At 42.7% G+C, this 25,144-nt stretch overlaps 1 protein-coding gene and 1 long non-coding RNA gene across 6 annotated transcripts in view; one reads left to right on the top strand and one right to left on the bottom strand.

Annotated features, from left to right (window-relative positions):
- Zkscan1 (zinc finger with KRAB and SCAN domains 1) overlaps positions 1–4,299 on the bottom strand; it is a 37,946-nt gene extending 33,647 nt beyond the window's left edge. For 2 of the 3 annotated variants that reach the window (XM_020185012.2, XM_020185013.2), the window contains exon 1: positions 4,143–4,299. The gene's annotated coding sequence lies outside the window, so the exon portion shown is untranslated. Of the gene's footprint in view, positions 1–671; positions 4,061–4,142 lie in introns of those variants that run through there. The other variant, XM_074075586.1, reaches the window with a different exon arrangement.
- A 12,725-nt stretch (positions 4,300–17,024) lies between these two features.
- Positions 17,025–25,144, top strand: part of LOC141423996 (uncharacterized) — a 27,937-nt gene continuing 19,817 nt past the window's right edge. For 2 of the 3 annotated variants that reach the window (XR_012448780.1, XR_012448779.1), the window contains exon 1: positions 17,025–17,158. This is a non-coding gene — a long non-coding RNA (uncharacterized lncRNA). The remainder of the gene's footprint in view (positions 17,159–25,144) is intronic. The other variant, XR_012448781.1, reaches the window with a different exon arrangement.

Here is a 25,144-nt window from a genome sequence, read left to right as displayed (position 1 = left end):
TTGCTGTGAACACTCTCCCACCACAGCAACTTAATTAATTTTTTTGGTGGTGCTGGGACAGGCCTTGTGCATACAAAGGCAAGCACTCTACCACTGAACCATGTCACCAGCTATTGGTCAAATTTTTACTCACCATTCAAGATGCACAAATCTCTCTTGAAATCCAAAGTACATAAAGGTATCTTCCTCCTTTGAACACCCTTAATACTTGGTTTTTTTATGGTACTTATATTCTCATTATTTGGGTTACAGTTCCTGTATTCTACCTCCCAACTAAATCTAAGTCACCCAAAGGGAGGCTTATCTCCTAGAGAACCTGGCTATTTAATTGTTAAAACTGTACAGATGGAAAGAACTACCCTAAGTATTCCAGCCCCCCTCCACCCTCTTATGGTGGCAATGAACGGTATTAGGGGAAACAAGTAGATATTAGACATATTCTCATTCTCAGTTGCTTAGGCTCATCATTCTTTATTCCTCTCCCTCCTTATACCCTGTCAGTTCCCAAGGACCAGGGACTTGTTCTTTGTTCATACTACTGTCTGATCTAATCTCATCAAGTCCAGGTTCTTCTTTGGTTCTCTTCCTTCATTTTCTCCCTTTCCTCCCACAATTCATCTGCCACTTTACCCTCAAGATTATCCTTCTAAAATTCTAGTCTACTCCAGTACCTGCTTCTGCTTTCTTCTCAAGCTGTATTTCCCATCAATCCTGGACTCCATGAACCTTCCCCATCCAGCAAAATGAGTCTTAGCAGCCTCTCTTGCAGGTGCCTAGTATTCTGGTGGCTCTCCTTCCCTCAATCACACACAATGCCTGGAATTTCCTCCCTAGTCCTCTCTGCATTTTCAAATCCTACTTATCCTTCAAAGCTAAGCTAAAATGCCACTTCTCCCCCTCATCACTGCTCAAGAACCCTCTAGTAAGTGCAACAGAAAGAGCCAACATTTACTGAGTGCTTGCTAGGAACCAGATAGTATATTGAGCACCTCACTTGGCTGCACAACAATCTTACACGGTAGCCACAATTATCAACTCACTTTTTAATGATAAAACTGAGGTTTACTGACATTAAATAATTTACCCAAGGTCAAAAAGCAAGCAAATGTACAGCTAAATCTGTGGCTTTTCAGTGCAACTTCTTTAACCATTATACATGTGGGACAGGGAAGGGCTTCTGGCTGCATACATTCTAAAATGAAGGCCTATGAAGGTGACTATCCAGTCTTCACTAGCCACTGTGTGACTGAAGCCATTCCTGGGAAGAACAGAACAGGAGATGCAAATCTGTGGAAGCTAGAAATCTCTACTTTTGTGTGTATTTTATCTTATTTCTATGAAGGAGCAAGACATACCTTAGGTTATTGGAAATCAACAAGAAGAGGCCCAAAGTGACAGAGACAAAGGGGTAAGACATGGGCACATTCCCTCTGTCCCCAATTGGGGCAGGTCCTCTTCCCCACACTCAGTATTTCTTTACTTCTACTCTGGGCCAAAGACAAACCCCAACAGTAGAAGGGTAAGGTTTCATTTCAGGTCCCCCAGATGATTTGAACACACAATATTCTCTTTTGCTTCAAAAGGCCCTAATTCTCCAAGTATTTGCTGTGTGATTTCTTATGTTGCTTCTTTGTCTATCATTTGATTTTGTTTTTTGCCTTCTTCTTCAACTACACTATTGTTAAAGACATGTTTCTTTGTACTTCTTAGACCACTTAGCAAGATTTCTTGCAAGCATTATTTAAAATAAAAAGCTCTTGACTGAACTTACAAGACAATATTTTGCCCATTCTTCTGCATTCACTCAAATTTGTTCTAGTTTACCTGTAAGTGTTTCCTGTTAGGGTTAAAGCTGTCAACCACTCACTAGTTGATGATCTTAGCCAAGTTAACCTCTATTATCAATGTCCTCAGCTGCATACTGGGAACAAAACCAGTTATTTGCCTCATGGAATTGTTAGGAGGATTAAGTTAGTTAACACAGATGCCACATCTGACATCTAGCAGTGTGGGAGAAAATTTCTTTTGTGGTATTGGGTTTTGAACTCAGGGCCTCACACTTGCTAGGCAGGTTATCTACCACATGAACAACTCCATCAGCCCTTTTTTGTGTTGGCTATTTTCAGGATAGGGTTTCTTGAACTATTTGCCCAGGGTGGCCTCAAACCTCCATCCTCCTGATCTCTGCCTCCTGAGTAGCTAGGATTACAGCCATGAGCCACCAGCACCCCGCTAAATTCTTTAAAATAAATTTAAGAGATATACATTCCAACTTTATGCATGGCTAAAAGATTAGCCTGTGAAAGCAGCACAGGCTGGAACAACTGAATTTTACTCTCCTGCAAATAAATCACATATCCCTGAGTGAGTTACTTAACTTCTCTGGCATTCAGTGTCCTTATCAGTCAAATGGAGTGTGTATGTGGGGATATGTATGTGTAGAAAGCTAGCTTTGGGGTTCCTCTAAAAGACATTTTGACATACCATCCATTTTAGGTAAGCAACCAGTTCTCACCAAAGACAAAAATAAACGATTTTCTGACAAAAAAGGCTTGGGATTATAAATTCAGTTTATTTCAACAGTTGTTTTCTCAAACAGTGCATAGTTTTGCAACCCTTAAAAGAATATAGATACTACTACAGAATGAAAAGTTATTTAGCACATTAGTTTACTTGTAGTTAGATGCAATATAAAATATTTGAAAAATTTCAAATGCTTACATCAGGTAGAGAACCAGCAAAAGATAACAGATGGGAGAAAGGGACTGCCTAGTAAGCTTGAAGCCCTAAGTTCAATTCCCAGTATTGTCAACCACCGACCCCCCCTGTTTGTATTTGAAGATAAACTGTCTGAAATAATGAGCAAGAATCTTGTAAAGTAATTCAGAGAAAACAGAAACCTGCAGAAACATTTTGGGGCAAATCTTCATTACGGTTGTCTAGGTAATGAAACTGTTCCTTCACATTTGGCCAGCATGTATAGTTAACGGTGCTTTGTTGATGTGGTCACAATAAACTCTCCACAATTCAACAAGTATTTACTGACCGCCTCCAATCCGCCTACCACTGGACCGTACAATAAATGCTTTCTTTGGTCCAGGGCCATGTTAACAGCTACTCTCTATAATGAAAGTGTCTTTTTGTGTACTGGAGGTGCTGCAGGAAAGGGCTGGGAGGGAAGGGGGAGTGTCAGGCTAAACTAGCTACATTTTTTTCAATTGCAATGACCAAATTCAATCATTTTAAAGTTGGAAGGTTGGGGGGGGAGGGCCTTTGGAGAAAAATCTAGTTGATTTTATGGATGGTAAACGTGTCTTACCCAAGGTCACTCAGCTAATCAGTCTCCTACTGGTCCAGAGGTTACTTCCATAAATTCCCCTCACTCCTCATCCACCCCAAGTCAAGCAGAGTGAGCTTTAAAATCCATCAAACTTCCCAGCTAGCTCACTTAAAAAAAAAAAAAAAAGCTTTCAAAACCTCCCATAAAGCTTAAAGGGTGTTTATCATCTCTGTTTGAACTTGATCCACTATGACCAAGCCCTTTAAATCATCGCTCAGCTCAGTGTAGGGGGTGGAGGGAGGCAAAGCAGGTGATCTAGAAACATATGCGCCACCTCAAAAAGTGTCAAAATCAACCCTTCCGCATTTTTCACCTTAAGGTCCCCTCGGACCCAAAAAAGAAAATGGAGGGGAACCCTCCCCCCCAAACCAGTAGCAACAACAAAAATTACAAAAACAACAAAAACCTCTCACCGAAATCAAAGCAAATGGCGACCAAGAGACAACAGAAAAATCAGACAGGGGTCAGTTCGCTCGCGACCCCAGTTCTCAGAAACGCCAAAAGACGATGACTACACTGCACGCAAGTGGCCCGGAAGAGGTCCCGGACCTGGCTTCTCCCCAAGGGCTCCGAGCACCCCCGGCCACGGAAACCCTCGCTCCCTCCCCGCCTGGACCGGGGCAGGGGCGGGGGTGACTTCCCGGGAGACGGTTGGGCCTGGGGAGGAGACAGGGGGTTCTTTCGCACTCAGCGGGGGCCGACAAGAGGGGTCCCCGGGCCGTAGCTGCGGAGCCCACCGTCGCGCACACACCCCTGCGGCCGGCCCGCCCGCCCCTCCCCACAGGCCGGCCCCAAGTCTCACCGTGTGCCCCGGGAGCGGCCTGGGGGCGCTGGGCGAGAAAGGGGAGCTGACTCTGGGGCTCAGGCCGGCCGAAGGGCACCGCACACGAACCTAGGCCCTCCCGACGCCTCGACTCAGACACAATGAGTCACAAAGACCGGAAGTACGTCTGCACCCTGTCTTCCGGGACCGCGCTGCACTTCCGGGGCGTCTCTAGGAACTTGGGAGGACTTTGCATCTCGGTTCCTCGAGTGGCTTGCTCTGGATGGTCAAGGGTCCCCCAGCTCGATCTCTCCTCTGCCAGTTAATGCGGGGACGGAGGGGAGGTGGAAGTGACTAGATGGGTTCAGGCTATTCCTGATACAAACAGATTCTCTAGCTGACACACCAGTAAATATACAAACTTTATCCTGTTTTTTTTTTCAATCTTGGGCAGTCCTTGTAGTAATTACAGTTCTTACCAAACAATAATAATACTTAGTAGTTGTATGTTTCTGGAGGAGTTGCTGAAGCAAGAGTGTAGACAGAGGAAGATCAAAGTGAAGCCAGGGGTGGCTGGTTTCCCAAAGCTATCCTGTTGAGGTATACCCGTTGAGTGGGTGGTATTTTCAAATACTTGGCCTGTGTACAGAGGACATCTTTCCACAAACAGGCTAGTTATAAGGTTCTGAGTCTTGCTATGTGGCATATGCTATTATAGCAGTTTAAGAGGAGTGTTCAGAGCGATCACAGACACTTCTGCCTTTAAGGTGCAAACAACAATTACCGCCCCCACTTTTACCTCGCAGGGTAAGGCAAGAATGAGGCTCCACCTTGTGCAAGGTTGTGACTGTCTTCTAATACCAAGGGAAGCTCGTGGGAGAGACTGAACTGACTGCTATTCTTGGTGAGATAATTTTATTTAAAAAAAAAACTCCAAAACTGAAAAACAATAATAAAAACAAAAATATTTTGGAAATGAAAGTGGTGAAAAATAATCATCTGTAATTTTTCCACCCAAACAAACCACAACTTTCCTATCTATCATCTATTATATATATATACACATATACATATATGTATATAATTAAAAAAACTTTTTTGCACCTTGTTTAAAATCCAGGAGGTTGACTATTGGAGCTGTTTCTGCTGTCTGCTTTGTGTCCCTGGCTTGGGACAGCTTTGTGTACAACATATTTTATCCTTGGTTTCTGAATAAACAAGAATGATGATAACAGCATGGAATTGAAATCAACCTCAAGGTGAATATTCACCATCTTTAAGTTTCTCAGTTATCACTGCCATAAGGAATCTATCCTGAGCTAGTTCTCTAGTTCATAAGCCACCTTCTACCTTCACCTCAAGCCCTCTGTTTCCTCCAGATCCTTCCTCATGTCTCCTTTGACAATCTTTTGGAGCTTTTATTCTACTGAGCAGTTGTGATTTCTTTTTAAGTTTGTTAATCATTCCCACCCATATCTCCAAATGCCCACAAAGACAGACCAGGCAGCCAATGGCTGGAATGAGTTCATTTGTTATCTGGGATGAGATGAGATTGTGGGGAGATGGTCATCTGTTGAGTACATGCCCTAGCTGAGCCAATCAGTCATTCTTTAGTTCATTGATGCCAAGAGGAGTATGATCTCAGAATTCCCATACTCTCATTTTTCCAAGAAAAAACAGAAATTGATTTTTAGGTGAAATTTCTAGCATTTTAAATGGTACTCAGTAGGGCTTGGGGTAAAACTCAGTGGAAGAATACTAGAGTAGTATTCATGAGGCTCTAGGGTCTATCCTCAGTACAGCCTAAACAAACAAACAAATAAATAGTACTTAGCAAACAGACAAGGGGCATATTGCACAGGGCACATAAACATACCTACATCCATGCCTTCTAAGTTGAGTCCAGACAGGTGTACCTAGCTTTTCTTATCTTAAGAGGCCCAAGGCTAAGGGTCCTCTCCTTAATTAAACAAGGTCCCTCATAGACTTTCTGTAAACCAAGAGCCACCTGCCTATGAGGGGAGTGCTGACTTTTTCCCACAAAATGGGAGCACAGTTGCAATTCTTTTCCTTTCCAGGAATAGTGTCCTTTCCTTCAGGTTGCATGGGTATGTTGTCTGTGCATCCTGGGCATAAGCTCACTAGGTCCTCACAGAAGGAAATTGGCCCTGGATGTTGAGAGATACAGCTGGTTCCTCTTGGCATTATAGCCTTAGACGAGAATCAAACTTCTCAATAATTTTTAGGGTCTTTAGTGCTATGGAATTGATGATGACCTTGAACAGACTCAGCATTGCAAGCTGTTCACTGGCCTTGTTTGTAGGAGGTCTAGTAGTCCTCAGGCAAGGTAGACAGCTGTAGCAGGGGGAGAGTAGGATACAGAAGGCTCCAGTGGATGGATGATCCAGAGAGAGACAAAGTCCAGGGTGAGGAGACCTCAGCCAGGTCCCAGTCAACACTTTCTGTCTGTATAAACTTCTTCCATCATTTCTTCTCTCAGCTGCAGTAGGTCACTAAAAAACTAAGTAGAACAATATCTCATTCTCCTTTTTACCATCCACAATGAGATGAGTTAACACCCGTGAAAATCTCATAAACTGCTACTCAAATATTGATTTGTATCACAGCAATGGGGCTTTTGTCAGGTGAGTGTGATGAGGGCTGGGGTGGGGACAGATTTGTAGATAACATTTCTGTTATACTTTCTCCTTCTGAAAAACAGAGAACAAATTTTTCAGAAACTACGAGGGACAAAGATCAGTTTGGCAGAAAAAAATGCATAAATCCATTTGTAGAACACAAATACTAAGTCAGAAATATTAGTCTCTGTATAAGAAAAGGGATATATGTTTGATTTTTTTTGTAGTACTGGATTTTGAACTAAGGGCCTTACACTTGCTAGGCAAGTGCTCTACTGCTTGAGCCATGCCTCCAGTCCATTTTGCTCTGGTTATTTTTAAAATTTTATTGTTTTTACATTTACTTACATGTGTATACATTATTTGGGCCACCTTTTCCTCCTCCCCCCTGCTCTGGTTATTTTGGAGCTAGGATCTTGCCTTTTTCCTGGACTGGCCTGGATCTTGATCCTCCTAGTTACCTTCTTTCACACAGTTGGGGTGACAGGTGTGTGCCACCACATCCAGCTTTTTTGTTGTTGTTGAGGTGAGGGTCTTGCAGACTTTTTTGCCTCACTGGCTTGGAACCATAAACCTCCCAATGTCAGCCTCTTGTGTAGCTTGGATGACAGGAATCGCTGCACCCAACTATTGGTTGAAAAGGGGTCTTGTGAATTATTTGGCTGTGCTGGTCTTGAACTCTGATCCTCCTGATCTCAGCTTCCCAAGTAGCTGGGATTACAGGTGTGAGCCATGGGTGCCCAGTTATGCAGAAGATTCTTATCCTTCTAAGCGTGATTATGGTTCTGGTCATATCTGGTGGCTTCATGCAGAAGGCTATAGAGTTCCTTCTATGTTCCTGATTGATCCTTAGTGTCAGACTGGGGTCTAAATCTTTGCTGTAGGTGTTTGGAAAAATTGGTTAATCTTTCTGAGTCTTTGTTATTGTGTTGGGCTAAACTGTGTCTCCCCTTCCCAAAAGATGCATCAGAGTCCTTACTCCTAGTGCCTCAGAATGTGACCTTTTTTTGAGGTACAGTTTTTAAAGAGGTAATTAAGTTAAAATAAAGTTATAGAAGCTGTCTGTAATTCCGTATGACTGATGTCCTTAAGAGAAAAGGAAATTTCAACACCTGCATGTACAGCAGAAGAAAGACCATGTAAAGATATAAGAAGATGGCTTCCTACAAGCCAAGAAGACAGTGAATCAACCATACCACACCTTTTGGACTTCTAGATGCCTGAATCATGAGCCAGTAAACTTCTGTTGTTGGAGCCTAACAAACTACTGGCAGCCCTCACAAGCTACTGTAGTTCCTCAGCTAGAAACCGGATGCAGTGGTCCCTAACCCACAGGCTATTCTGAAGACACATGGGTAAAGATGGCGGGCAGGTGCCACAGAGTTTATAACTTGATCTACTTTGAAGGTCCAGGTGAGTCTGGCCTTTTGAAATAGAAGTGTGTCTTCCATTGGTTTAGCTGAACAAAGGTCTCAGGCACCTCCTGAGACAGAGTTCACCCCATGGAGAGGCCATACGATAAGTTTTGCTTAGCAATGAAGATTTAGTCATCCCAGAGGAGCATCTGTGGTGTTTTTTTTCTGTTTCCTTAAGTTGAGTATGTGTATTATTGTTGTACTGGAGGTACATTGTGACATTTTCAGAAGTTCTTACAATATATCATAGTTGAATTTACCCCTCCATGGTTCTCCTTTATCTATGGGATGTTGGTGAATCTTGGTTGTCAACTTCACCAGATTGAGAGGTGCCTTGAAAGAAAATTGGTAAAGATCCCTTCTAGGTGTGTTTGTGTTCTAGAGATTGACATGTGTGCCAGCAAACTGAGCAGAAAGATCTGCCTTGAATACGGGGTGCAGTGTCCAATAAGTTGGGAGTCAGACAGAACAAAAGCAGAAGGGGAAGCTCACCAACACTCATAAGCCCTATTCTACTTGACTGGGTGCTTTTTTTGTTGCTGCTATTACCCGTGGACATCAGACTTCAGATTCTTCAGCCTTTGAACAAAGACTTGTACCAGCAACTCTCCAGAGAGCTCCCAGGACATCAGCTTCACACTGTGGCTGCATCACTCTTCCAGCTTCTTAGATGGAGCGGTTATTGGTTTCCTAGCTCTCCAGCCTTGTGACAACCATTGTGGGACTATTTAGCCTTTGATCATGTAATTGATCTAGGAAAAACCCATTTTATGATCATTTATGCATTCTATTTGTTCTGTTCCTCTAGAGAACACTGGCTAAGAGCATCTCTGAGCATCTCCAAACCCTAGTACTCCACCCCCCACATCCCTCTCTTCTGAGGAATGTCCCTCCACCCTGCCTTGGATGTGTGGTTTGAAGAGGAGGTGACTTCCCCTCATATAATGCCACCTTCCTGGTCACAGAGGCTGGTCTAGAGGTGAATGCCTCATTCAAGCTGGGTTAATCTTCACTCTGGCCACCAATTTAAGTCACCATGAGATCCTTTCAGTTCCTTCAGTTTCTTTTCATGAAACTGAAGACATGTGTGCTCTGGCCCTGCCACTGGAACTGATGCTGGTCTTTTGAATGTAGTCATAGTGAGAAAAGGAAGCTAAGAAGCAGAGAGGGTCAGTGGTGTCCAACCCTTACCCTTGAGATTTCTGCCTATGTGAGTTGCTAAGTTCTTATTTTTGTCTAAGCATGTTTTATTTATATTTCTTTTTCATTAGTGTATCTTACTTGCATAGAATAATGGGTTTTATTATGACATTTTAAGACGTGTATAAGGTACTTTTATCATACTCACCCCCCATTACCTTCTCTTTCTTCCCCCATCCCTTCCACTTCCCAAAGAATTTCCCTTCTACTTGCATGTCTTCTTTTTAAAAAAAATTTCGAGATTTTTGCGTATGAGAGAAAAATGTGATTTGTCTGAGTCTGACTTATTTCACTTAAAATGATGATCTCCAGTTTCATCCATGTTCTTGCAAACAACATGATTTTGTTCTTCTTTATGGCTGAATAGTACTCCATTGTGTGTATCACATTTTCTCTATCCACTCATCTATTGCTAAGCTTATTTTAGTTTGGTTTCCATCCAATATGAAGCTCCAATTCAAATAATAACCAGAAACAGGAAACATAAAATAGTAGATTTTAAATAAAAATTCTTTTAAACTGGTTTTTTTTGGAGGTACTGAGGTTTGAACTCAGGGCCTCACACTTGCTAGGCAGGTGCTCTACTTTTTGAGCTACTCTGCCAGCCCTAAATTCGTTTTTCAAAAGAAAAAAACAACACATACAAGGATTAAATTATAAAATAAAATGACAAGAGAGAAAAATTTGAAGCACATGAGAGATGTTTCTGGTTGTTTTCTCTCATGGTATCAAGATGGCTGCCACAGCTCCTCATAGCCAGAGGATATAAAAGGCTGGCTGTCTTCTCTCTGGTGTTCCATTTTAAGAGCCAGGAATAATCACACAACTCCCTGCTGACTTTCTTCCTATTCCCAGGAGACTTTCATAGCTCTTCAGCTAGAAGAGCATCATATGCCCATGCAAGAACCACCAGTGCATAGAGGAGAGATTCACCATGATTGGCAGAGCTTATGAATATTTATTACCTGGGACAGGGTACCTGTGAGCTGTATGGAAGGTGAGACGCTAAACAGAATTAAGGCTCTGCCAGCAGGGGAAATGCATAATGGCTGTGGTCATTGGATCTAGTGGGCACAGGCAAAAGGAAATTAACCAAGATGCCTGTTATACTAGATAAGGATTCGGAATCTTTTCTCAAAGATGCTGCCTATTCTTTAGAATGACTTAACTCCTCTTAAACTCCACTGTAAGTTGAGCATGGTGGTACATGTCTGTAATCCCAGCTACTTAGGAGACAGGGGCAGGAGGATCTTGGGTTTGAGGCCAGCCCTGGCAAAGGTAGCAGCAAGATCCTATCTCAAAATACAAAATAAAAGCAAAAGGGCTAGGATGGAAGATCACAATGGAACCCTTTTGTGCAATTAATATATGCTAGTAAAAATGAAAACAAAAGGGCTGGGTGTGTGGCTCAAGAGATAGAGCTCTTGCCTAGCAAGTGCAAGACTCTGGGTTCAATCCCTAGCACTGCATAAAACAAAAACAAACAAAACAAAACAAAACAAACCCCCCAAAGCAAAAAACTATACAACAGGTAGAGCGTATTTACTCAAAGTATAAACATTAGTCAAATGGAGCTGGGTTCAAATTTCACCACCAACTAGTTCTGCATTTGGGAACCTTATTTATTTATTTATTTTTGGCAATACTGGGGTTTGAACTCAGGGTTTCACACTTGCTAAGCAGTGTGGCTCTATTGCTTGAGCCAAGCCTCCAACCTTTTTTGCTCTGATTATTTTGGAGATAGGGGTCTTGCTTTTTGCCCAGATCATCCTAGACCAAGATACTCTTATTTTAAACTTCCCATCATTGCTGGGATGACAGGTGCCAGTCACTGCACCCAGATTCTCTTTTTTCATCAGGATGGGGTTCTCGGACTTTTTTTGCCTGAACTGTCCTGGAAGTGTGCTCCTCCAAATCTCAACCTTCCAAATAGCTTGGGATGACAGGTGCATGCCACTGCGCCCAGCTATTTTGGGGACCTTTAAATAATCTCCCTACAGCTTCAGTTTCTTCATCAGTAACATGGTGATAGTTAAAAATTGACCACCAGGCACCGGAGGCTCACGCTTGTAATCCCAGCTACTCAGGAGGCAGAGATCAGGAGGATCTTGGTTTGAAGCCAACCTGGGCAAATAATTTGTGAGACTCTATCTCAAAAAAGGGTTGGTGGAGTGGCTCATGGTGTAGGCCCTTGAGTTCAAACCCCGGTAACCCCCAAGCAGAAATATTGATAATTATTGATAATGGCGATCAGCATAGCAACTTCATAAGGATTTTATGAGAGTTAAATGCCCTAATGTATTTAAAGTACATAGCAAAATGCTTGAGTAAACACACCACCTGTCATTTGATCATTATTTTTATTGTGTCATTGTCTAAATTGACAGAGGAGTGATAAGGCTTACTTCCATATTGATGCAAAAGAGACAAAAGTCTTATAAACAATCAAAATGAGACAGTTTTATAGTAATGTTAGGAGAAAAGCAACCCATTTCTGGGCATTTAACCCTTAAAGACACCTGGGACTGTTTCCTAAGGCTAGAGTCTAAGAAATGAGACTGCTGGTAGTACAAGCAGTCCTAGGAAATCATGTTGGTAACCCTGAGGTCATAGAACTGTTGTCAAACAAGTTCATCTAATGAGATCAGGTGGCTTCCACCCAAGAATTTTGAAAGAACACAAGGTAAAAGTGTTGAAATAACCACGAGCCATAATGATTTACAATTACAAAGAGATACAGTGATTAAAGGCTGGCAGTTGCCTGAACAAACATGACTTCCGGAAGGGCAATTTAGCAGTGGTGTGCATTTGACTCTCACTTTAAGTCCTAAAGCTGATGGAGCTGTTATTGAAAAGAATTGTCCCCAGTTCTTGCTGCTGACACTGTGCACTAGGGATCTGTGAGGGTATGTGTCCTCACATATCTAATTAATGACTTTTTCTTCTTAAGTTCCTTGGGGCTCTGTCTGTGGGAGCTAGTTGAGCCCCAAATTTATGGTAAATCACACAGACAGAACCGTGTTTGATCCTGTGATGACTCCAGGGACATGGATAAGTCAGGGTCACTATGACGTGAATTTAGTTAGAGATCTTTTAAGCTACTCAGATCATGTGATTTGGGGCCACAAACCTTTATGAAGGTGGTGGTGCAGCTAAAAAAGGCCCCAAACAGGTAATGTACTCCCAATGTCTTCTGCTTTAAGGTGGGTTTAATTCCCCTTTCAGGGTGTTGTGCTTTGAGGTTTCTGAATTTAGGGAGAAGTCACAGGTCAGGTCCCTGGCTTTGTCTTCTGTCTCCCTCATGCATGACAAACTCAGGCACCAAGCCAGGCACCACTGGCTCACGCTTGTAATTCTAGCTACACTGGAGGCAGAGGTCAGGAGGATGGAGGTTTGAATCCAGCCCCTGGGAAATAGTTCACAAGACCCTATCTCAAAAATACTCATCACAAAAAAGGGGCTGGTGAAATGGCTTAAGGTGTAGGCCTTGAGTTCAAATCCAAGTACTGCAAAACAACAACAACAACAAAAAACCCCCAAAACCCAAATAAACCTCATGTGCCAGACACCAGAGGTGGGTAGAAACCCCAGGGCAAAGTGCTCTAAATTATGTTTATTCCCTGGATTGGTGCCTTTTTTTTTTTTTTTGTCATTTCTAGTTTCCAAGGGACTCCTTTACTTTCCCTCCATTTTATTCATGCATTAAAAAATATTTTTTTTTGTTTTTGAACCTATCTTCTTTTTGCACTGGGGATTGAACCCTGGGCCTCATCCATGGTAGGCAAGTGCTCTACCACTTGAACCATATCCCCAGTCCTTTTGTTTGTATTTTGTTTTAGAGACAGGGTCTAACTAACTTTGTCTGGGCTAGCTTGGAACTCATGATACTTCTGCCTCAGGCTCCCAAGTAGCTGGGATTACAGATGTGGACTACCACCTTCCCAGCTGAACCTGCCATTTATTAACATGATGCACTGAGAGGATTCTTTGATCCTCTATCTGCCATATGACTAGAAAAAAAAGTCTAAGAAAGTATGAATTTAAGACTTACTAGTCTAAAAAGTTTTAGATGTTGTGACTGGGATAAAACAGTTCTTAATCGTTAAATCTTAGAATATTAGAAATAAAGAGGCCCAAGCAAAATACAAAGGCCAAATATTTGGAGATGCTGCTTTAAGTAAAGAAGAGTAAATTTATGGCTCTTACCCAGGGGGACAAGCTGGAGGGTTGTGGTCCTCAGTGAGTGTTTGCTAAATGACTCAAAGACAGGAAGGAGCAGAGTTGGATGGATTTTCTAGTTTTGTTAACAAATTCACATGACTTTGAGCAGAGTCTATGGATCTGTCTTCTTCTTTACTGGATGAGATCAAACTATTGATGGGTTTGGTTCCTTCTGAGGTTTCTGTCCTTGGCTTGTAAATGGCCATCATTTCTTTGTGTTTTTATGTGAGCCCACCCTAAAGATCTAATTTAATAAACTTTAAGACCCTATTTCCAAATTCAGAGGTACATTCTTGAGTACTGAGGTTTCTATGTGAATTTGAGGAATAGGAGGGGGCAAAATTTAGCTCCTAAACGTGCATGACTCTTGCACATGTGGAAAAGGAAGTTGGTTTCTCCTTTATGATTCCAGCAGACAAAGCAAAGACCACTGTATGGAAGAAAATTATTAGCAATGTTAATTCTGGTTCAGTGTAAGGAAAAACTTTGTAAAATATTACAAAAAGCTTTTTTTTTTTTCAAAAAGGAATGATTCAAAGATAACCAAAGAAAGGGTAGGTAATCTTTTAGGGAATTTTGTGTCAGAGAAAGGCAGTCTAGGTGATCCTTCAAGATGCATTGATCAAGGCTGAGGATATAGATCAGTGGTAGGGTGCTCGCCTAGCATGAATGAGATCCTAGGTTCAATTCCAAGCACTGCAAGAAAGAAAATGCATTTATCAGCTTGAAGTTCTGTGATGCTGAATGGTGCTAGACAGGATGATCAATGCAGTGCATAGATAGTTAACAGATTGCATAAGAAGCCTAGCTATTCAAGGGTACTTTATAGTCATTTGGGGACATACGTGCACAATGACAAAAATATCTCCTATGTTCTCTCTTAGTGGTAGAATATAAGAACTAACAAACTGTGTAGCAAACTGTGGTTTTGGACCACGGTGCCATTTGTTCTGTCCTAATGGCTGGGCTACAGAAAGGTGACCCAGAGAGAGGAGGAAGTAAAGTTCTACTTGGGTTCACTTGGCTGGGATCATGGGGGTGGGGAAGGTCCATCTTCAGGTGAGATGCCGCTCACCTGCAGTACCACTCACTTCAGAGAAGAATGCAAGGAGGCCTAACTGACTTGTGGGTCACTGTGGTTGCTCTTGAATCTATGACAAGAACTTCTGTTTGATTTGAAAAAAATGACAGATAAAATGACCTACCTTTCCCTAAAGGTGTTTGAGTGTTTGACTTAGAGTTAAAGGATTGTTAATGACAGGCCTTTATTATAAGTATCCACCCCCTTGTTTTTTTGGCAGTACTGGGGTTTGAACTTGGGGCCTCATGCTTGCTAGGCAGGCACTCTACCACTTGAGCCACTCCACCAGCCCTATTTTGTGTTGGGTTGTTTTCAAGATAGGGTCTTGTGAACTATTTGTCTCTGTCTGACTTCAAATCATGATCCTCCTGATCTCTGCCTGAGTAGCTAGGATTGCAGGCTACTGGGGCCTGGCTGTAAGTCTCCCTTCTAATGTTTGTTTTTTTTTTTCTTTAAATAAGCTAAGCTGTTGGGGCCTGGACAATTTAACATCCTAATTGACAACTGAAGCCCAGAAGAAGGCTGGTGATTGGTAAAAACATAATTCTTTACTTGTGTGAAGGGTTCTGCTGTGATTGGTGCAACTATCCTTGTCAGACTCTCTCTCTTGGCTATATGACCGGTCATTCAGCTCACTTTTGGAATCATCTGGGCCCTTCCATGCAGCTCCCTGGTCTTGCAGCATTAGGCCCAATAAAATTTTTCTCCCAAGGGCATTGTGGGCTGAGCCAGCAACAGAAACGGACAAAAGGAATCTGGTGCTGGTGGCTTGTACCTGTAATCCCAGCTACTCAGGAGAAAGGAGGATTGTGGTTCAAAGTCAGCCCTGGGCAAACAGTTCATGAGACCCTATCTTGAAAAAACCTAACACACAAAAAAAAGGGGTGGTTCAAGTGGTAGAACACCTTCCTGGCAAGTGTGATACCTGAATTCAAACCCCAGTACCACCAAAAAGGAAAGAAAGAAAGGAATAAAAAGAGACAGGACAAAGGGAGGCATGCCACACAAAAGCAGACATCAGCAACAGCAGCAACAAACAGTGGCAGTGGGTTAGAAAAGGGAGGGTAAAGATGTAGGAAGAAGTAGCTAGGACAGTCACTGGAACTCAGGTTATGACTTCAGGTAGATGCGTCCAGGTTTCAATGCAGGGAGACAGGAGCAGAGGAACTTGGAAAGGAAGTTTCCACGATTCTATCACATTGTCTCCCGTGTTTCCATGATTTGGTGGAGGACACTCTGTATATGTTATGCGTGATCTCACATGGTTGGGTCTCACTCTTTCCACATAAGGGTCCATGCAGGAAGTGGCCCCATTGGTGACACCCATGGATGCTTTGGTCCACTGACTGGCTTCTACCATGTCCCTTAGAAGTAAAGTGGTTTCTCTCTCTCTCTCTCTCTCTGTGTCTCTCTCTCTCACATCCCTTGCAAGGTAGTTACGCATTACAGCAACCTCTCTCTTTGCCTTGCTTTACAGCCAATGGGAAGGAAGGATAAAAAGTAGAAAGGACATAAAATCTAAGTCACTCCCTGGCCTCTGCCTCTTGTGTGATATGGTTTTGTGCAAGTGACTTGAACTCAGTCTCAATTCATTTTGGTGATAGCTATCCACCCAACTGTTAGAAGAAGCATATGAAGTTGGAGATATGACAATGTTTTGTAAATTACTTTATATGTGTCATCCATCACCGTTCTTTGTGTGTGTGCGGTGCTGGGGATCAAACCTGGGGTCTTATGTATGCTGGGCAAATATTCTACCACTGAGCCACAGTCCCAACCTACTTCACCATTCTATTTTTTCTTTTCAGAGCTGGGGATGGAACCTAGGTCCTCAGGAGTGTTAGGCAGATTCTTTACTGCTGAGCTACACCCTAGCCCTGTCACCATTCAGGACAGACTACTGCTCCATTTCACCAACTTGCAAGAAAACACTGGGGTAAACCTCCTATATAGATTTAATTTGTTTGTTTTAGGTATGAATTAAATGGGAAAAAAATGTAAAAACTGTCAGGTTTTAACAAATTTCCCCAAGTTGTCAACATGCACTCTCAAAGAACAGAAATCGGCCTTCAGGACCCAGAGCACAGGGGCACAGGGGACGCTTGACCTGCAAGTGCTCTGTGCTCAGCCACAGAACAGCCAGATGGCCTCAGCTAACTCCCTCCCTGTGCAAACATCTCTCACCAGAGTAAACAGGCCTCCCTGGGCTCAGAGGCTCCTCCACACTGCTTCTGTGTGGTGCAGCCTTCAAACAAGAAGGCAGAGACACAGGACTCTGGACTTTGGTGACGTGTTTAATCCTGCCCTCCCCCCACCCCAGCAACAAGGTCATCTGTGCTGGCTCCTTCTCTACTTCTGTAAACAGGGCTGGTGGTCCGCGTGGTTAAGTACAGGCAGGCCCCAGTTCTTGCCCTACTTCCTGTAAACACATTACAAAGAATCTTTGTAATTGTTCAAGCACAGCAGCCCTGCCCAGGCGAAGAGAGCCATCAGGAGGTGGTAAGGGTGGGGTGAGGTACTGGGGAGGAGAGGGAGAGTGGGGAAAAGGTGGAGCCTACCAATCCCTCTTGTGCCTAAGCTGTGGTGCCTCACCTTGAGAGAGAAGGGTCTGTCACCCGGATTTGGGGGTGTAGTGGGGAAGGGTCAGAGAGGGTGGGACTTTATCCTCTAATATCCCATAGCCCTGACACCTTCCCTACCTTAGCATGTCAAATGCAGTAATAAGGCAGCTGGGTTCGAGGGCAAATAATTTGTGAGACACTACCTTCAAAATAAACAGAGCAAAATGAACTGGAGGTGTGGCTCAAGTGGTAGAGCACCTGCTTTGCAAGTGTGAAGCCCTGAGTTCAAACCCTAGTGTCCCCCAAAAATTTGTACTCCAGATTCAATGAACTGTGTTCTCTTTGTAGGCTACTTAAACTTCTCTGGGTTTCTTCATCTAGGAAATTGATAATATCTGCCATTTGCTGAGCACTTTTGATGTCACAGGGACTTAAAAATTATTTATTTTGTGGTGCTAGGGATCAAACTCAGGGTATCAAACATGCTAGGCCTGAGTTCTATCACTGAGCCACATCTCTCCAGTCCTGAAACTTTTATATGTTATTTTATTAATTCACACAAATTCTCAATTATTTTTTTTGACAAGGTCTCACTAGATAGACCAGACTGGTTGGCCATGAATTCACAATCTTCCTACCTCTATTTCCTGACTCTGTGTCTGCTGGGATTACAGGCATGCACTATCATTCCTTATTTACAAATATTCAAATTGGTAAGGACTATTATCTCCCCTTTAGATGTAGGGACACTGAGGCTTAGCTAGTAACATTGACTTGCCCATAAACACACAGCTGCAAGTGGCAGAAGTAACTCTTTTTCCATTCCAAACTCCAGTTCTGCTCCTGTGACTAAGAAGGGTGGGATTTCTTTCTTGGATCACTTGAAAAATGACACTACACAGGAACTGGCCTGTTGAAAATGGTTTTTTGTGCTCCAGAACAGAGCTCCAACTTGGATGTGGAGTGAGGCCTCCGTGTTAGAGCTTCCACCTCCCCAGGTTCTCTACCCACTGGATTCATTTATCACCTTTGTTAAAATGCAGGGAAAGGAGACAATGGACAACTTGTTATAACCAGGGTAGAACTTGGCAGGAACTCTCAGAATTTGCTGTTACCACCTTTATCCATTCCAAGACAAACTTATGAGTGTCTAAATTTCAACGGCACACCATGGAGGCTGCACTAAGAAAATGAACCAGTAACCCTTAAACTTACAGACAAAAAGTAGTGATGGGAGGTTGGTGTGGTGGCAGCTAGGTGTGGTGGTGCATGCCTATAATCCCTGCACCCAGGAGGTAGATGCAGGAGGACTGAAAGTTTAAGGCCAGCATGGGCTATATAGCAAGACCCTGTATCAAAACACAACACAACACAACACAACACAATAAAAAGGCATGGGGTGGGGAGGGGAGAGGTGGCCCAAATAATGTACACACATGTAAGTAAATGTTAAACGATAAAATAAAATTTAAAAAACCCCAAAAGGCATAAAGTCTTCGCAATAATGATACAGGACAGGTGGTGGCAAACTTCCCACCCTGAGCCATGTGCAGCTCACAACCTGCTTTTTACATTTTTATTTATTTATTTATTTAATTCATATGTGCATACAATGTTTGGGTCATTTCTCCCCTATTCCCCCACCCTCTCCCTAACCCTCCCACCCCCTCCCTCTTCCCCCCATCCCCTCGATACCCGGCAGACACTATTTTGCACTTATCTCTAATTTTGTTGAAGAGAGAGTATAAGCAATAATAGGAAGGAACAAGCGTTTTTGCTAGTTGAGATAAGGATAGCTATACAGGGAGTGGACTCACATTAATTTCCTGTGCGTGTGTGTTACCTTCTATGTTAATTCATTTTGATCTAACCTTTTCTCTTGTTCCTGGTCTCCTTCTCCTATTGGCCTCAGTTGCTTTAAAGTATGTGCTTTAGTTTCTCTGCGTCGAGGGCAACAAATGCTATCTAGTTTTTTAGGTGTCTTACCTATCTTCACCCCTCCCTTGTTTTCTTAATCCATTCGTCAGTGGTGGGGCATCTTGGCTGTTTCCATAACTTGGCTATTGTGAATAGTGCCGCAATAAACATGGGTGTGCAGGTGCCTCTAGAGTAACCTGTGTCACAGTCTTTTGGGTATATCCCCAAGAGTGGTATTGCTGGATCAAATGGTAGATCAATGTTTAGCTTTTTAAGTAGCCTCCAAATTTTTTTCCAGAGTGGTTGTACTAGTCTACATTCCCACCAACAGTGTAAGAGGGTTCCTTTTTCCCTGCATCCTCGCCAACACCTGTTGGTGGTGGTATTGCTGATGATGGCTATTCTAACAGGGGTGAGGTGGAATCTTAGTGTGGTTTTAGTTTGCATTTCCTTTATTGCTAGAGATGGTGAGCATTTTTTCATATCTTTTTTGGCCATTTGAATTTCTTCTTTTGAGAAAGTTCTGTTTAGTTCACTTGCCCATTTCTTTATTTGTTCATTAGTTTTTGGAGAATTTAGTTTTTTAAGTTCCTTATACATTCTGGTTATCAGTCCTTTGTCTGATGTGTAGCTGGCAAATATTTTCTCCCACTCTGTGGGTGTTCTCTTCAGTTTAGAGACCATTTCTTTTGATGAACAGAAGCTTTTTAGTTTTATGAGGTCCCATTTATCCATGCTATCTCTTAGTTGCTGTGCTGCTGGGGTTTTGTTGAGAAAGTTCTTACCTATACCTACTAACTCCAGAGTATTTCCTACTCTTTCCTGTATCAACTTTAGAGTTTGTGGTCTGATATTAAGATCCTTGATCCATTTTGAGTTACTGTTGGTATAGGGTGATATACAGGGATCTAGTTTCAGTTTTTCCACAACCTGCTTTGTTAACTTTTTTGGCAGTACTGGATTTTGAACTCAGGGCCTCAACACCTGTTAGGCAGATGCTCCACCACATAAGCCACTGTTGCAGCCCTTTTTTTTTGTGTTGAGTAATTTCGAGATAGTGTCTTTTGAACTATTTACCCGGGCTGATATCTGCCTGGTCTCTGCCTTTGGAGTAACTAGGATTATAGGCATGAATCACTGGTACCCAGAACTACTGTTATTTTACAGCCAGTGATCTGAGAATTTTATATCTTTAAGAAGTTGAAAAATATTACAAGAATAATTGCTCATGACATGTGAAAATGATATTCAAATCGTAACGTCCATAAGCAACTTTTTTGAACATGGTCCTGTTCCTTCATTTATGTGTTACCAATGATTGCTCTTGGATACAATGGCAAAGTTGAGTTATTGCAACATTGACTATGTGCCTGTAAAGCCTATGATGGTCAATGTCTTGTCCTTAATTAAAAAAACATTTGCCGTCTCCTGTTCTACAAACAAGCACACATCTGGGTAGGTGGTGGGGAAGCTCGGCATCAGGAGGTGAATATTCATTAGATCCTCTTGTTTTCCATATAGTCACCATACCCTTCACTGTGCCTGGTGTGCCTTGTCTAGCTGGGTCTGCGTAGCAGCTTGAGGGTGTGGGATCTCAGACCCACTGTGGTTGCACAGCCCAGCTGCCCCCCTCCCATCTTGATTCCCAAAGGTCAATTCATTTCCTCCATTGGCATCCAGAGTGACACCCAGGCTCAAACACTTAGGAAGGAAACTGGAGGATTTTCCTTGGTAGGAACTGACCAAGGGAAAACATTTATAGATAATTGCTATGTGGGTGCATGCCTGAAATCCCAGCTACTGGGGAGGCAGAGGTAGGAGGATCACAGTCTGAGAGGCCAGCTCAGGAAAAACACTCTATCTGAAAAACAAACTAAAAGCAAAGAGGTATGGCTTGAGGTATGGCTCAAGTGGTAGAACACTTGCCTATGTGATACCCTGAGTCAAGTCCCCATCACACACACACACACACACACACACACACTTGCAGATACTGACAACCAGGAGTTCAATTCCCACCTGATTATCCCAGGGCAGCTCACAGTGTGCAAAACCTGCTCACATCCAGTGTTTTTCCATTTAGCCACCCACAGTCCCATGTGGACAGCCTAGATACTTGAGCAAAGTCCACATCTTACAAATAGGTGTGATGAATTTGGGGATTTGGGGCTGATCCCAGAAAAGACAGAAGCACAGTGTGGCAGTAATCATACAACAAGCTTTATTGGGCACAGTTTGGACAGGAGCATAGGAAAGGGGCTATTTCCCAGGAACACCTGTGGCATTAGCCACCATCCTGAAGGGGAAGAGGGCAAGGGAACTGCCATGGGAGAAGGGGCTTAACTGTCTAGGTGGTGTCACTCAGCAGCAAGGTGGAGAGACTCTGACAGAGACTTGTGTAGGTTTGGGGGTCTTTATAGACCTTGGGTTTATCTTATCTACGGCTGGCAGATGTTAGATGCACTTTTTCAGGGTATGGGAAGCTGGCAGGCTCTGGATGGCTAAAAATACCCTTATTTAGCAATATTTAAAGCAACTGAATACATGACAAGTTGTGTTCAGTGCTGACTGATGGACTTTGTGCTAAAGTTCCCAGCCTGCTGTGAAAAAAACCACATGGGGGCCATCTTTGTGCCATTTATGTAACAGCAGGCCAGGAGGAGAGAAAAGCCAGGAAACCATGAAACTTCAAGGAAGGAAGCATTTAACAAAAACCACCGCAGTTCATGTCCTTTGAGATCTGAGAAGAAACTGCAGGATGCCATGTACAAGGAACACTCAGCAAACAAAAGGAATGTCTTGCAAATGGAAAATAGAGCAAGAGTGAATAATTCAATAGAGAAGAGGAAAAAAGGAACGTCCCACTGGTGCAGGAGTGGCTCAAGTGGTGGAGTGCCTGGCTAGTAAGTGTGAGGCCCTGAATTCAAATCCAGTACTGGAACAAAAAAAAATAGAGAAAGAGAAAAGGAAACATCCCACCAAGTAGAACAAAAAGACAAAGAGATCAACAATATGTGGAGGTGTGGTTCAAGTGGTAGAGCACCAAGCATGAGGCCCTGAAAAAGAGGGAGCACACACGGGGGGGGGGGAAAGAATGAAAACTGAGAAACATCAGGAGGTTGACATCTGAAATTTAGGAATTTCAGAAAGAGAGGACAGAGAAAATTAAGTGGGGGAAATTATTCATAAAAGGAATTTAAGAAGGTTGGAGTATAGCTCAGTGGTAGACTGTGTGCTTAGCACATGCAAAGTTTTGGGTTCAGTCCCCAGCACCCAGCCCCCAAAAAGTAAGTAACAAAAAGGAATTTAAGCAAATTCCTCAGAAATAAAGGACATATGCATAACCCATTGAATGCTCCCCTGAAAAAGAAACAAACAAAACAGAACTCACTGATGTAAAATTTTAGAACAAAAATGTCCAGAAATAAAAACTCTCATAAAAAGGGTTAAACCTCAGAATGCTGCTGGGATTTAAAAGGCAAAATTCCAAAGAATGAATTTCCAAACTAGAATTTTTTTTTGTTTAGTGGGACTGGAGTTTGAACTCAAGGCTTTGAGTTTACAAAGCAGGCTTGAGCCACACCTCTGGTCCGTTTTGCTCTGGTTAATTTGGAGATGCTATCTGCCTGGGCAAGCCTCAAATCTCAATCCTCCTGATCTCAGCCTCCCAAGTAGCTAGGATTACAGGCTTGAGCCACCAGCCCCCAGCTCCAAACTAGAATTTTATATCCAAGATACAAAATAGTTGTGAGGGGAGCGAAAAAGTGCCTTTTCAGATATGCATAGTTCCAAACTCTTTACCCCATGGCACTCTATTTCAGGAAGCTTTTTTTGAAGAATAAGCTTCCTTAATTGAGTAGTACTCAAGAGAAGGTAGCAATGAGATCTGGAGGCAGAATATCGTCATTGGAGGGCAGTGAAGGATCTTCCCTGGATGCTGATGGCTATGGTTTGCACATGATGTGAGTATGACTCTAAAAGCTTCATGTGTTGGGAGCTTGATCCCCACTGAGGCGTATTAAGAGGTGGTGAACACTTTAAGAGGTGGAGCCTCATGGAAGGTGGTTAGGTCATTGGGGTTATAAAAGAGCTTATCTCACTCATAAGTGATCATAGGTGATGCTACCTGCTGTGATACCCTCAGCAACGCTGAGCAGAAGCCTGTGCCATGCTCATGGACCTCCAGAATTGTGAGCTACATAAACCTCTTAAAAGTAACAAATTATCTAGCCTCAAGCATTTTGTTATAGCAATGGAAAAATGGATCAATACACTGATGAAAGGAGATCCTGAGAGAGCAGCCAGGTCACAGGAGGAAAGAGCAGGGTTGTTCTTCTTTTTTCCTTCCTTCCTTCCTTCCTTCCTTCCTTCCTTCCTTCCTTCCTTCCTTCCTTCCTTCCTTCCTTCCTTCCTTCCTTCCTTCCTTCTTCCCTCCCTCCCACCCTCCCTCCCTCCTTCTTTTCTTCCTTCCTTCCTTCCCTCCCTCTCCCTCCCTTCACTCTTCCCCCCTGCCTCCCTGCCCCTCCAGTCCTCCCCCCTCCCTGCCCTCCTCCCCTCCCCCTTCCTTCCTTCCTTTTTGTGTACTGGCAGTTGAACTCAGGGCCTCATGCCTGCTAGGCAGGTGCTCTGCCACTTGAGCTACATCTCTAGCCCTTTTTTCTTTGATTTTTTTTTTTTAGATAGTGTCTCACTTTATTCCCCAGGACTGGTCTGGACTATTTATGCTTTCCATGTACCTGGAATGACAGGCACACACCATCATGCTCAGCCAGTGGTTGAGATGGGGTCTTGTGGATTTTTTTTGCTGAGCCTGGCCTCGAACATGATCCTCTTGATTTCTGCTTCCCAAGTAGCTATAAGATTATAGACTTCAGCCACTGAGCCCAGCTAGTATTTTTCTAAAGAATCAAATACATGACTGTGCCCAGGTTACAAATGAAATTTTTCTAAAAATCTAAAGAATTCATTGTAGCTCCTATTGAAGTGGACTTTTCTGTATTCTTTAAATTTTTGCTTTGTTTTGTTCTATTGTTGCTTGGCTGTTTTCCAAACAATAATTAAGTCCTTATATTATTTGTCATTTGTGTATCTACTTGAGAAAATGAGGAAGATAGAACTCCGGGAAAGAATAAATGCAGTTTACTCTAACTACAGTTTATTTAACTACAGTTGTCCCTCAGAATCTGCAGGGAATTGGTTCCAGGACCTCTGTAATATGGAAATCTATGGGTACTGCAGTCCTTTATATAACATGGCATAATATTTGCATATAATCTGTGCACACCCTCCAGTAAACTTTAAATCATCTTGAAATTACCTAGCACAATGTAAGCACTCTGTTATAATACAGTTGTAATACTGTATCATTCAGGGAATAGGCACAGAACAAAGTTTATATGAATTTGTTTTTTTTCCTAATTATTTTCAATCTGTGGTGGTTGAATCTCAGGTGCAGAACCCATGGGTATGGAGGGCCACTGGTATTCTCTCTTCTCTTGAACATTTTAATTTTCCTCTTTGATGTGATACAGCCCAATTGTCCAAAATGTATAGCACACACAAGTTTTTCTAGACCTGTTATGAAAATGCAAGGTTGTGCAGGGTTGGGTATTTAAGCCAGCTATGCTGAATTTACTCCTGTCACCCAACCCATTGTTGCTTATGAAATTTAAACCCTGCTCTTATATGGATAGAGAGAGATTAGTAACTTAGATCTGGGGAAGTATTTTAGTGACAAGATCCTGGGTTTTGAGGCCAAAGTCACCTGGCTCTACCACTTTGAGCTGTAGGGCTTTGGCAGCTCTCTGAGCATCAGTATTCTCCTTGGAGTCTTTGACACCACATTATAACCTCTCAGAGTTGGTCTCAGTTTTGAAAAATGATAACATCATGGTAATAAGGCTTCCAGTACTATCCCTGGTTCCCAGTTGGTGCTTCATACTTTGTGACTACTGTTAATATTTATAGTTTACATAGTACTCTACTTTTATCTGTCCCTTTTCATCAA

The sequence above is a fragment of the Castor canadensis genome, chromosome 6 (assembly GCF_047511655.1).
Source record: "Castor canadensis chromosome 6, mCasCan1.hap1v2, whole genome shotgun sequence".
NCBI lineage: Eukaryota > Metazoa > Chordata > Mammalia > Rodentia > Castoridae > Castor > Castor canadensis.
This window is presented reverse-complemented; position numbering and strand designations above follow the sequence as displayed.